We start from the raw sequence: 13,706 nt of genomic DNA, 5'->3' as shown, positions 1-13,706 counted from the left end.
GGCCTCTCTTAGGCCTGGAGGTTTTCACAAAATGCGTGTGCTTGATTGCAGTTCACCTCATTAACAAGGAGCTGTTTCTGTACTAGCATGCCTGGATGATCTCTGGTCACTCTAGCTGGCATGGGAGACGCTAGATCTTCCAATTCCAGTTCCACTTGTCCTTACAATGGTCTTTACAAACAAACAAACACAAGTCAGTGTTCGCAGCATGAAAAATGGGAGAAAAACATAACTTGTTGGCAGTTGCCCTTCTGCTTCAGGAAAAGGTTTGCATTTGCATTTAAAAGCGCAACCTTGTCTGCAAGCCCAACCACCAACACAATGTCACAGGTGTTTGGGGACACGATATTTGACCTGTACGTGGCTCAGAGTTCATCTGCAGTGCAAGAGGATCTATCTGAGGTTTGCACGTCACTCTAACACATACCCTCTGGACATAGTGATTCATATCTCTGCATCTGCTCTATCATCCCTAACTTGGCAGATGAATCTAAAAAATGTTGCAAGGTGCATGTTACTCTTTTCCTCTCCTAAGAAAATCCTCAGCAAAATATAAGAATCTAGATGGTGTACGGGTGAGCAGTGTGAGCTGGTCTGAAATCAGTGCTGTGTAGAAACACCTGAAAGGCAGTGTGCTGAACTTATGACAGTTGCTTCCTATATCCTCTTCCATTATCAGCTCTGCTGATCTGGACATTTAAAACATACTCCTTCCCACCCAATCTGTTTCAAAGAGTTGTTGAGAAACTGAAACAAGAGCACTTCAGGGATCAGATTGATAGCCCAGGCATAGCCGTGGCAAGATCAGGTTGCCAGCTACCATATGCTGTTGTTTCAGCCTCCAAAGGTATTTCCTCTCATTGCAGGTACATGCTTAGATTCATCCTGGTGAACTTTGGAGCTTGATGTAGATGTCTCATAGGAGTACAGCTGGTGTGGGTTCCTGCTGTGACAAAAGGGGAAGAGCCATATCTGCAGGACAAGTCAAATAGTACCTGGGTTGAGCTCTTTGAATATGCCTGGTTTTCCCCCTGTTGATTATATTTTTAGCAAAGGAAGCCACATTCCTGATTTAGTTGCCCTGGTGAAATGGTCATGGTCCTGCTGTTGCAGTGAGCCCTGCGCTGAAGCAAGCACTGAAGTATGCACTGAAAGCACCCAGAGCAACGTGACATTTAAACAGAAAGAAAAGGAAATAAAGCAGTAACCATTTTAAGATGACAGATTGATTTGTCTGCCTAACATGCCGGCACTGAGCGCTGTGTAACAGATAAAGTAAGCGATACAGTATTGCCCAATGTGGAATAAAATTATTCTTGTGATAATGGCTTATCTCCCAGTTGATACAGTGACATGGAAACAAGCCATGAAAACCTGGCACTCAGATGAACCCCAGAGCTGGAGCAAGGGAGGGAGGCAGAGAAGAGGGGGAAGGAACAAAGCAGAAGGGAAGGAAAATAGCAAGTGGAAGGGAAAAAAAGCTTTCCACCTTTCAACAGTGATGAGCCTTTGATTCAGGTTGTTCATATGATGAAACCATCCCCACAAGGACCCTACCTGAGATGTCTTTACTTTTTGTCTGTTTAAGCTCATGATAAACACTTACATGAGATTTTTTTTCCCCCCAGAGAAACAGAATAGAGAGCAGAATGATTTTTATCGATCCAGAAAGTCAAACTACAGAGGACATTAAAAAGCGTAGTAGAAAAAGTTTAAAATCTCCACTGAGAGTATCTTACTCTGCATTTTGTATCTGGGCAGATATGATAGCTCTTTTCTGATTTTTTTTTGTGAATTTTGCCATTCAGAAAATAAAATACAGCAGTTTGGAGAAACTCAGGAGATTGCAATGCATGGACAAAAGCTTACCAGATGGAGAAAAACTGATATCCTGTCCCTTTTTTCCCTAATATTTCCTGGTCTATGTTATTTTGTTTTTACCAAGGGTATTTTCCCATAGCTATAATCCTAAAAAAATATATATATAAGTAGTAGAAGAAAGAATTATCAGCTACTGTGAACACATTACAGAAGAAAGTGGGTGATATTTGTTTATCCGACAGTAGTGCATCCAAGACTAGAAATGCTACACCAGAGACATGGCAGGAACATTGTTACTGTGAAACTTTGAGTTTGTGCACTAAAGCAAATGATACTTCAGGTTGGGAAAGACCTCACAGTATCAGTTTAACTGCCAGTTTTAAATAAAATTTAGCTGTGGGAGAAGTGTTCTGGATCACAAGATCAGGGGCAGCTGTGCTCCGGAAAGCTTCTTTCTCCATCCCTTCACCCTGGGACTTGTATTTAGCCTTGCAGGTGATTAATTTCTGAAGTGACTAAAAATCCTGATGTAAATAAGTCAGTGAAAGCAGGAACACAAGAAGACTATTTATATTAAAGGAGAATGCAGTAAGCCTGGGAAGCAATAGCATCTGTATCACATATAGCCTGATAATAACATTACCTTTGGGGTAGTTACACGTACAAGTACTCCTTTACACCAGTAATTCAACTACTGCCTTGTAGCAATGTAATTACCCTGCTTTCTCTTTGAAGGCTGGCTGTGGTTTCAATTCATTTACATTCTAAAGAAATCTAATTTTTTAAATAATAAAAAAAGCCTTCTCTAGGTCTTAGCAGGTCTGGAGATCTCTGCTAGGCCAGTGCTGGCCTGAGAATTGTGGACAAATATGATGCTCCTAGAAAGAGCCAAACAGGCGATTTAAGAAGTCCTCTGATCCACAGAATTACAGCAACCTGCTACAGGTGGCTGTGCAGACACCCACCCAGTCAGACATGGTTTTGTGGGAGGACAAAACGTTCCCAACTGCTAGCCTGTATTCAGCCTTCTCTCAGGGGTGTTTGTTGTAGTGCGGCTTTTGACTGGATGCGTGGAAATTGGTGGTGGGGAACAGCATCCTGCCATCAGCTGGTAACAAACTGTGACGGCTGCTGTAGGTTGGAGATGCTCTGCCTTCCATCAGCAGGTTGCTGAACACCTGACACACGAGTTATTGGCTTCTCCCCTCAAAAACGCTAACAATCCCAGTAATGAGAATGTGGACGACCCAATTCAGTGTGCGTTTGGATGGTGTGCAGCCAAGAAGGCCTGGGCCAGAAATGTGTTTTCTGAATGGATTAGGGAAATACGTTGAGCACACGCCTGTTCAGTGAAGGCTGTGCATTCTGGAAGCAGGAGGATCTGTGGAAAAAATGCAAATGTAAAATATGTAGGATGTGAATGTCAAGAGTGTAAAATGGCTGTATACAAAAGCTGCAAATCTTTTTACGTAACTTCAGCTGTACAGAAACTGGTGTCTAGTCTAATCTAATTCCTTATCATCCCACTGTGGATCTCTGTCACCCCATCTGGACATGCCTATCCTCCCCCCAGTTGTGGAGGGACCATAGAAGAGTAGATAAGGCTGGAGAAAAACTTTTAGATAGCTCAAATTAGGTGATATGAATTAGGACTACATCCCAGGAGTCAAATTAATGCTGTTATGGATAGCTTGAATTCTGATATTTCCCAAGATTGCTGTAGCTCTTTCAAGAGATTTCTTGGATGCATATGGAAGGGGTCCAGCAATTCCCAGATTGCATCAAAATAATTTACACACAGGCTGCACAGAAAGCTGAACTCTCTAGAGATCAGAGAAGTGCTAAAATGCTCAATTTCTTCTAATGTAACAATTCCAGGTGAAAAAATAAGGCATGTCCACAGAGACTTGATAACCTCAATGACACAACAGTTTGAGCTGTTCTCACTGCAATCTCTCTGTTCTTTTAACAAAGATTTTTCACGTTTGTGAAGGTGTCACAAGCATGATGTGGAATGAGCTGTAATATATGATTTTGAATTGTGTCTTTCATTGCCTAGGGACCTTTAAAACAGGCCCTCTGTGTCCGCTTATGGCAGTTGTATTGAAGTGGAGACAATTTTACCTAAGCAAAATAAGAAAGTAAAATCTAGGCAAGAATGCTGTTCCTGAGTCTGAATTATATTTAGCACTAAGTCCTTGCAGGCTCTGTTTTCACTCTGTCAATAACAGATGTGCTGTTTGCAGTGTATGGCTGAACAAATCTATTTTCAAACGTCTCCTTGACTCCTTCACAATCTGCTGCATTCCATTGATAGTATAATAAGCTGCTCAGTTGGGAGAAGAAATATGGAAGATGGGAATAAACTTGACTTTATTCATTTGGAAAAGAAAAAAAAAGGAAAAGAAATAAAAAAGAGGCTTGGGTTCTTTTTATTTATTCATGAATAAGTCAAATTAGGAAATCTAGTTTTGTAACTTCTGGCTGCAGGAATGGTGATAGGAACAATAATAAATATTAGCTCTTATTAGTGGAGAACTCTCTTTTGATTACTTACAACTACTTATTTGCATACACTGTTTGTTTAAATTGTACCCACACCAGAAGTGCCTTTTTAAGTAAGCACATGTGGTCTTTCTCAAGGTCTCGAGGCATTGCAACATTTAAAATTATATACCACAAATACATGCATTAATTCTCACTTAGCATAATTATAATAAATCAAATTTTTACTCTGAAAATAAAGAAACAGATTTTAAGTTGATAATTAAATGGCTCATTGGGATCGACAAGAACAGTATGCAGTGCTTAGAAAAACAGAAAATATTTTTTGCCCAAGAACATTAAAATTTAAGAGACAGGGTTAGTTCCAAGGAATAGCTGTGCCTTATCTGACTGGTGTTTAATGATTGTCCTTTCAATGCTACCATATGCCAGGGTGAAAACCTTCTGAAAGAGCTTTTAGAGAGTGTCGGAAACTTCTGAAGCACAGCACTGAAAGCCAGATTCCCAGGGCCTTCCAGGTGGGCACTTCAGTAATTTGGTCAAGACAAAAAAAAAATTAGTAAACAGGCTGAAGTTATGATACTTACCCAAAAATAAAACATGAGGGTTTTCGTTTTATTAAACTTCTGAATTTTAAAACTAACAATTAGGGCTTCACCATTGGCACTGATTTGTGGGGCTGGAGCTTAGAAAGGGATACAGTATTTCCACAAGAGCCCAAAATAAACTGGTACAAATCAATTTTGCTCCATTGCCTTCAGCTAAATATGTTGGTTAATGCCAGGCGAGGGTGTGGCTAACTTTATTAACCCTATAAATGCAAATACATGTTTGTTTACCTGGACTAATTCCTGAGGACAATGTGGGTGTGTCATTGATAGCAGACTGAGTGTGCCCAGGGTTGGTCTCTGACACTGAGATCAACTGGTATGAAAGAGACTATGTCCATACCATTAAACTCTCTTATCTGCCAAAACTGGGCGAACTCACACAGTTTGCCTCTTGGGAGTGGTATGCTAATGCCTGAATTATGGCCAAGAATTATGTGGAGGAGTATTTCTTGGCCCTGGCCAGCAGTGTGCCAGTGCTGGTCTGAGAATTTAGTTAGTGAGTGTTGACCTAGCCCATGTCCCCTCAGCTGCATGCTGAGAAAGAGACTATACACTGCATGTTCTGCTGCACCTCTCAGGAAAGAACAAGAAGGAGAAGGATGTGCCTTGACTTTGCCCTGGTTCCCTCCAAACACGCAGAGTTGCTCCTCAGGCTCCCTTCTGACACTTGATACCATAGTGGTCAAAATGTGTGTGGTGGGTTGGCCCTGGCTAGCAACCAAACTCCCACCCAGCTGCTCGGCCCCCACACTCAGCAGGACAGGCTGTGGGGAAAATGAGAAGAACAGGAGCGAGTAAGCTCATGGGTCAAGATAAAGACATTTGGTGTCCCCTCAGCTATTTCTCACACTTTTTGTTCCCTCCTCCTCCTCTGCCTATCTGGCATTTCCTCCCCTTTCTTAAATACATTATCACAGAGGGGCCAGCAGGTTGGCTGAGGGGCTCAGCTGTGTCCTGTGGTGGGTCCGTTTGAGCTGGCTGGAACCGGCTGTGTCTGGCATAGGGCAGGCCCTGGCCTCTTCTCACAGAGGCCGCCCCTGCAGCATCCCCCTCTGCCAAAACATTGCCACAGACACCCAACATAGTGTCCTGGAAAGGCGACGGCAGAAAAGCCTGATCTGGAGCATAGTGTCCAAGCTCTGAACATGCCTGGTGAGGTTGTGCTTAACAGTCTATGAGATGAAAGTGAGAAAACAAAGGGATCATTAGTAGGATTAAATTTGCCTTTTCTATTGGAAATGACTTTTCCTGTCTGCCATGTTAACAATAGGCATGATTGGCATATGGTGATTCTCAGAAGCGTACGATTTGGTGAAACATAGATGTTTTGTGGCCAACAGAACACAGTTTTCCGGTGCCATATTTCAAACTCCTGCTCTAGACCATAAATGCAGCAGGCTTCCTCAGCATGTCAACTCAAAGAAAACACCAGACCATTTTTGCCATGCATGAAGTGACTGTAAAGAAAGGAACCATGAAACACATACTCAGTTAATATTTTTTTTTCAACTTATGTCTGGCAAAATTTTAACTAGGAGGAAATAGTGCCTAATACAAGGTTTTGAGCAAATTTAACTTAACCATTGATCTCAAAACTACCAACAACTATTTAAAAATACCTTATGGGACAGGAGAAGTTCTTAGATCATTTGGTGTGGCTTCCCATGTGTCACAGACAATTAAGGATAACCTATACTGAAGTGATAATAGTTTCTTTATGAACATATATTTTGTTTTCCACTAAAAGCTATGTTTGAGAAAGCATATAGATTTAATTTGGAAACCCCAAATGATGAAGAGTAAGCCTTTTCATTTGGTAGTTTGTTTCAATGTTTAATCATCTGCTTTTTCAAACATAGTTCTACAGTTGATCTATCTTCCTGCCTGCCTCCCTCCCTTTGTCCCTCCTTTTTTCCCTCCCTTTTCCCCCTCTGTTTCCCTTCCTTCCTTTTCTTTCTTTCACCACTGGTTCTTGATAGATTTTTGACTGCTGGAATTAAAAACTGCGTTACTACTCAGTGGCTTCTTCCTTTGAAAGTGCTTACCTAACCACTCTTTGGTCTTCATTTTGGCAAGCTAAAAGAGACCAGACTTGTTATCTTTGTCACTCCAGCTCTCCAAAAATTTAGTTATTTTATCTTCTCCAGTGTGTCAACATTCTTTTTAAAAAAGGGCCCCAAACCACACACAGTATTTCAGTCTTCACTCACCAATACCTATAGCACTTAACCAGTTTACTCCTCCTCTTCAACCTTCCCCTAGCTAATGTAACCTGTTTTTTGTTGCTACAGTTTTGGTCTACTGTACCCTCAGTCTTTTCTTGCATCATTTCCCCTATTTGGTAAGTCTAGCCTTCCCTTCATCTTTCTAAAAAGGAAGACTATCCTTTGGCTATCCCAGTTTCTTTGAATGGACTCAGATTACTATGCAATCAGAGGGTTTTGTCTGCTCTGTTCTCCATTACTGTTTACCACTTTTTCAGTCTTTGTCCCTCGAATTACAGTTTACTCCTTGATCACTTGTGAAAACAGTCAAAGTCCTGATTAGTGAAATTTTCCCACAGTCACAGATGGTGCTCTATTGGCAATGATGCTTTCTACAAATAGAGTTAACTTTCTACATTATTGCATTTGTGTTATATAGCACCAATTTTTAGACAAGTGTAAGGTTGTATTAATTCAACAGATCTATAAAAGTCAAAGATAACTGTGGAGCTATGACACACTTAATCAAAGTTGTAATATCACTTTAGAAGTAATTCAGGTTTATTTGACAAGACCATGTTGACAAGGTTTTATTACATTCCTATCCTCTAAATCGTTTTAAAGATGAACCAAGGAAAAATAGTATTTACTGATTCCAGAAGGAAGGTAAAAGAAAGAAGTTCACAGAAGGAGGTAAGTGGATGCTCACGGTACAGGAATGAGGGTAAGATGGCACTGATGGTTTAGTATAGGGAAACAGCAATACTTCTTTAGCAACCCCTATTGTGGTTCTTTTTGCTACCTGCAAGAAGGACTTAAATCTCCAGATCACTTAAAGAAGGCGAGAGCAGAGTGATGAGAGGTTTCTATTCTAAGTCTCCAAAATAAAAAAAAAGCAGAGTCAAGCCATTATCTAAAATTGTTCATACAAGTAAAGAAAGGGTTAAAGAGAAAAAGATGAGATTAGCAAAACTCAAGATTCTCATTGCTATCCCCCAAAGGCTGTGTTTGATAAATAAGACAAATGTGAAATTGGGAATTAATGAACAAAATTTTATGTGCTGCATGCTGGGTCTAATAATGAAAGCATGGGCGGCTGGGCCAATCCACATTTGTGGGGCTGTAAATATCAATGACAGGAGAGCAGATGGACTGAAAGGAGCAAGCTTTACTGTGGTGACTGCCGCAGTCCCACCTTTAGGGTTGTGGGACCCATGGTGACAACCTGCGCCTTCAGAAGCCCAGAGGCGTCACCCTCTCAGACAGCCAGAACCTGGCTAGATCACATCCACTATGTCTTTCCTGAATATCACCTTTTTTCAACTTCCTTGTCTTCTTTCTTCTCTTTTCTTATCTGGTTGTTTATGCCTTCTCTTTAATGGAAGTCTGGTTCAGCTGACTAAGCTTGAATCCTTTGCAATGTTATTCTAAGCCCATGGCCAAAAAGGCAACTAAAAGAAAAACTTTAAACAACCTGATGCTTGTATACATCTGTGACTGATAAGGCTATGCATGCATCTGTCATTCTTCAGCAGAGAGTTACACCAGAAACAGAGGCTGCATTTATTATCTCTTGCTTTTATGTGACTTCCTCTAATTTGTGTTCAGGAAAGCCAGATCAGACTCCAGCAGAAAAAAAGCAAAATGCCTCCCAGCTCATCTCTAAATTTTTCTTCCCTTCCCCTTCCCTTTCCCCTTCTCCACTCTCTCCCCCATCTCCTGACAATGGCTCTTTAGCACCATCTCAAGTGTTGCCAAATGGAGAGAGCTGGTCCTTTATATACTTTTTCTGAAGTTAAAAGAAAGAGTAAAAGGGATAATTCTCAAATGAAAGCCTCTGTTGATGCTTTTAAGTGCTCAACTGGGTGGTTGTTTTGGTTTGTTTTTTTTTTATCCTTCGTTTAAAAATTTTAATGGTGCTATTCTGCCATAGGAAAAATTGTCATGAAATCTCTGCACTTCAAACGTCAAACATTGTCTATTTGTTTATATCTATAGAGAGACAGGTTCATTCAGTGCATTTGTACTCTGGACCAGTTAATACTTAGGAAATGAACATGGCTTATTTTTATTGAGAGCCCTCTGGCTTGTTACCTGGGAGGCTGAAATACTTTTTCATAAATCACAGAATCATAGAATGGTTTGGGTTGGAAGGGACCTTCAAAGATCATCTAGTCCAACCCCCTTGCCATGGGCAGAGACATCTTTCATTAGATCAGGTTGCTCAAAGCCCCACCTAACCTGACTTTGAGCACTTCCAGTGAGGGGGCATCCACAACCTCTCTGGGCAGCCTGTTCCAGTGTCTCACCACACTTATAAAAAATGAATTTTGTTCAGAAGCTTAGTAAGTTCTCTCCTCCTTCACAACAGACCTGTGTCCTGTAGGACTTTTTGGCCTTCAAAATACTGCAGGTAGCCCTTTAGCTAACTATTGTAGAGTGCAACTCTCTCAGGGCCAGGTCATCTTTTCCCGCTCACGTGCACTAAGCTGGAGAATTTGGGAGGAGAAAAAGACATCTGCACAAAACGAAGTAAAAAAGCATGGAAAGGTGAGAAATTTCCTTTCTAAGTTGGATATTTCTGATGGGCCCCTGGTTCTGTGAAAGGTCAAAGTCAAGGAAAAGGTGCCAGTCTAAAGACTTCACGCTCCTCCTCCAATCAATCAGCAAGGCTTAAAGTGATCTACTAGGAAGGCATCTCCTTCTCCACTCCAGTCTGGTTGCATCCCTCTCTAAAGGAGGACAACAGACACCACCACTGTAAGAACCACCCATTGGGATCAACAGGGATCATCATACAGCTCCTTCATGGGTATCATTATGGTTCACTGGTATCATTACATGAACACACAGCAAAAATCAGATTCTCAATCCAGCCTTCTTGTACTATCATCAGGCGATTTTCTTTCTTTTTGACTATTCTCTAATGTAAAACATTCAAACCACAATTGCCTGCCAACTTCTAAGTTACCACAGTCTGGAGGCAAACAATGAAAGTGCTTCTGGGCATATCCGCTTTGTACAATAGCACACATGGCTTTGGCTAGACTGTTGTTGTAGTTTAACCCCAGCCGGCAACTAAGCACCACGCAGCCGCTTGCTCACTCCCCCCACCCAGTGGGATGGGGGAGAGAATTGGAAAAAAACCCCAAACTCGTGGGTTGAGATAAAGACAGTTTAATAGGACAGAAAGGAAGAAAAATAATGATAATGATAATACTAATAAAATGACAATATTAATACTAAAAGAATTAGAATATACAAAACAAGTGATGCACAATGCAATTGCTTACCACTCATTGACCGATGCCCAGTTAGTTCCCGAGCAGCGATCCGCCCCTCCCAGCCAACTGCCCCCAGTTTATATACTGGGCATGACATCATATGGTCTGGAATATTCTTTTGGCCAGTTTGGGTCAGCTGTCCTGGCTGTGTCCCCTCCCAGCTTCTTGTGCCCCTCCAGCCTTCTTGCTGGCTGGGCATGAGAAGCTGAAAAATCCTTGACTTTTAGTATAAACACTACTTAGCAACAACTGAAACCATCAGTGTGTTATCAACATTATTCTCCTACTAAATCAAAAACACAGCACTACACCAGCTACTAGGAAGAAAATTAACTCTATCCCAGCTGAAACCAGGACAACTGTATTTCACAGTCTATTGCCACAGCAAGCCCAGCGCTGAAAGCAGCATAACTAGCTCGGAGTAGTAATGAGAGAAAGTAACGCTGAGTAGGACAGGGTGGGTTGGGCACGGTGCCATGCTGTACACAGGTTCAAACTAGTGCCATCTAATGATTCACCTCTGTAGGGACATCTGGCCGTACTCAAATGAGTAACCTGTCTTCAGATCCTAGACCACACAGGTGCTCGTCCTAGGGGTTCTTTGTAACAATTCAGAGTAGTAGATAATTGAATAACTATTTTACCAGGCCTCAGAGAAAGGAGAAGATGTCACAAATAGTTGCAGCATAACTTAAGACAATATCAGTTTGTTGGAGAAGACCCAGCACTTACCATGTGTCTTCAATTCAAATTTCTGCTAGAGAAATATAGAAGCAAAACGTCTCTTAGTGAAACTTATCCCTGGCTATGTCTAAAACCTCCTGAGCTTCAAAAACCCTGGAGGAACATGAATCCCACGGCTGCACCATTTCCCATGTATATCTCCCAAGTGGGCTGTTCTTCACAGGGTTCCCTGGGGGTGTCATTCTGGATCCCTCTAACCTGTTTCTCCTGGCTAGCCATGAGGCTGAATCTTGCCCGTAGCTGGAGGATAACTTTGTGGGTTAGGAGCTTCTCATGAATGCTGTGCTCTTGCCTCATGCTGGCTAGGGAAGAAGACTTTTTAGAACCTCATTTTCATTGACTTTGGTATACAGAACATATATCTACTGAAGAATTTCACTTTATGTATTCTTTATTATTTCATCACAGTCTTTATTTTATTTCTTTATTTGCTATATTCCTTTTTTTCTCTCATCTACTTGCAGATGTGTGTGGATGACTGCCATTCAAGGTGGACTTTTTGCTCTTTAAAGGACATTAGAAATCCACTAGGACCAAATAACCCTGCCTCTGCTGTGCGCGGGGCATGAAAATAGGGAGTATATGGACTCTAACTCCAAGTTCAAGTTCTTGGTAAAGCTTGTCCTTTAGGTTTAATTGGTGCCCGAGAGGAACATGAAGGCCAGAGTCAACTTTGAGGACTGAAGTAACCAGCCTTTGGAGTTAACCTCCCTAACCATGTGTGAAACCACTATTGTGATTTCAAAGTCTCATTAAGTATTAAATATAGAGCATGCCAGAAGTGATTTTGCAGTTAATAAAAACGTTCATCCATTTAAATAATCAGACTGTAGTCTCATTACAGCTGTATTGCATGAAACATTATTTGTAGAGAAGAGTTCTTAATCATCCACTTCAGTCAAATTTATAGGGAAACCAGCTTTAGTGAGCAAGTTAATTTCAAAGAATAACATGTTTGGTCTTGGATTATTCTTTCACAGTTGAAAAGAAAATCAAAGTGTTTTGAAAATTATTCTGAAAGAACAGAAAATTATAAACAACATAGAATGAATGACTTGTAACTGCCCCTTTGCAAAAGAGAGGAAAACAGAGAACTCAGAAAACAGATCCTGCCTCCAGTAAGAGAAACTGATGTACAGACAAACCTCCACCCCAACATAGGAATCAGACACCAAAGAATTTAAGGAACAAAAACTCAGAGAGACTTTCAAACCTTCCAGATGGAAGTTTTTACCCTTTTACCCAAAGATCCTTTTATCCAAGAGACAGTGTTGACATTGCTAATGAGAGATGGCAAATATCTTTTTAACTCTCTCTGTGGTCTTCCATGCTATTGTAAACAATATACCTAATAATAGCGGAAATAAAGTCTTTGATGCTGTTACTGGCTGGGAGGGGGGGATTTCAGATGACTGATGTGCCATGTTACCAACAGATTTTTTACTTTAATATGTATAGATTTGTAGACTTTAAAATAAATCTTTTGATTTTCTAAATAGTGCAGGCCAGGGAGTGCCATCCAAACAAAATGACATGTGTTCCTCGGGCCACAGGCTCATCCTGGGAGTTCATGAAATGGGTGTTTGCCCATGCCTGTTGCCTTTTGTCCACCTGCCATGCCCCACTATGAAGAGCCTGCCTCTGTGTTCCTGATGACCTCCCCTTAGGTAGTGGGGGGCTGCTGTTGGGTCTGCCTGAAGCCTGGCTGGACAAGCCCATCTCCCTCAGCCTCCCCTCCCAGGGCAAGTGCTCCAGCACCCAACCATTGCCATGGCCCTACACTGAACATGTTGCAGTTGATAGATGTCTTTCTTGCACTGATTGGGACAGATGGACTGGGCAAAGTACTCTAGATGAGGTCCAACCACTTCTAAGTAGAGAGGGATAATCCCTTCCTGAAAGTCCTTTCCAACCTGAATTATCCCATGATCCTATGAAATGGGTGGTGGCTAGTAGGTCCAAGAGGCATAAGGTAATAAGGGTGCAGAAGGTAAATAGACTTTGTGTGAGAGTAGGTGGGCTGTGTAGGGTGATTGGGTGGAGGGGACGAAAAGATGAGGGGTGTTATAGGAGAGAAGCTGTTGAGGCAACAAGGGAGAACTCATAATAAATAATGCTAGAAAAACTCACCTCCAAAAGTTCAGTGAAAGGGTCCAAGATTTTGCTAGAAATCATGGTAATCTTCTGCAAATGGAGCTGATGAAGTGATTAACCTCAGAAGAAAATTCCTGAAACAGAACGTGGTGATTTTAGGGTATAAGATAGTGCAGGAACTTGTGCTCACTTGAAGTCTCTTTTCTATTATTATTGCTTTCAAATGCAAACACTGAGAGGAAGAAATGGATACAAGAGTGCCTGCAGGCTTCTTGGTTTCAGGGCATGCTTTAGTGTGGCAGTCCATGGCAAAAGGCTTCCCTCTTCTCCTGGCTGAGAAAGGAACATGAGAAAGCAAAGGGGAGGGCAACAGGTGAAACCATTCTGCTCCTCTGAGCTGGAGGCTAGGCTTGTCGCCACCTCGTTGGACTGCATCCTAAGCC

Source organism: Gymnogyps californianus, chromosome 1 (assembly GCF_018139145.2).
Source record: "Gymnogyps californianus isolate 813 chromosome 1, ASM1813914v2, whole genome shotgun sequence".
Classification (NCBI taxonomy): domain Eukaryota; kingdom Metazoa; phylum Chordata; class Aves; order Accipitriformes; family Cathartidae; genus Gymnogyps; species Gymnogyps californianus.
Note: the sequence above shows the minus strand (reverse complement) of the source record.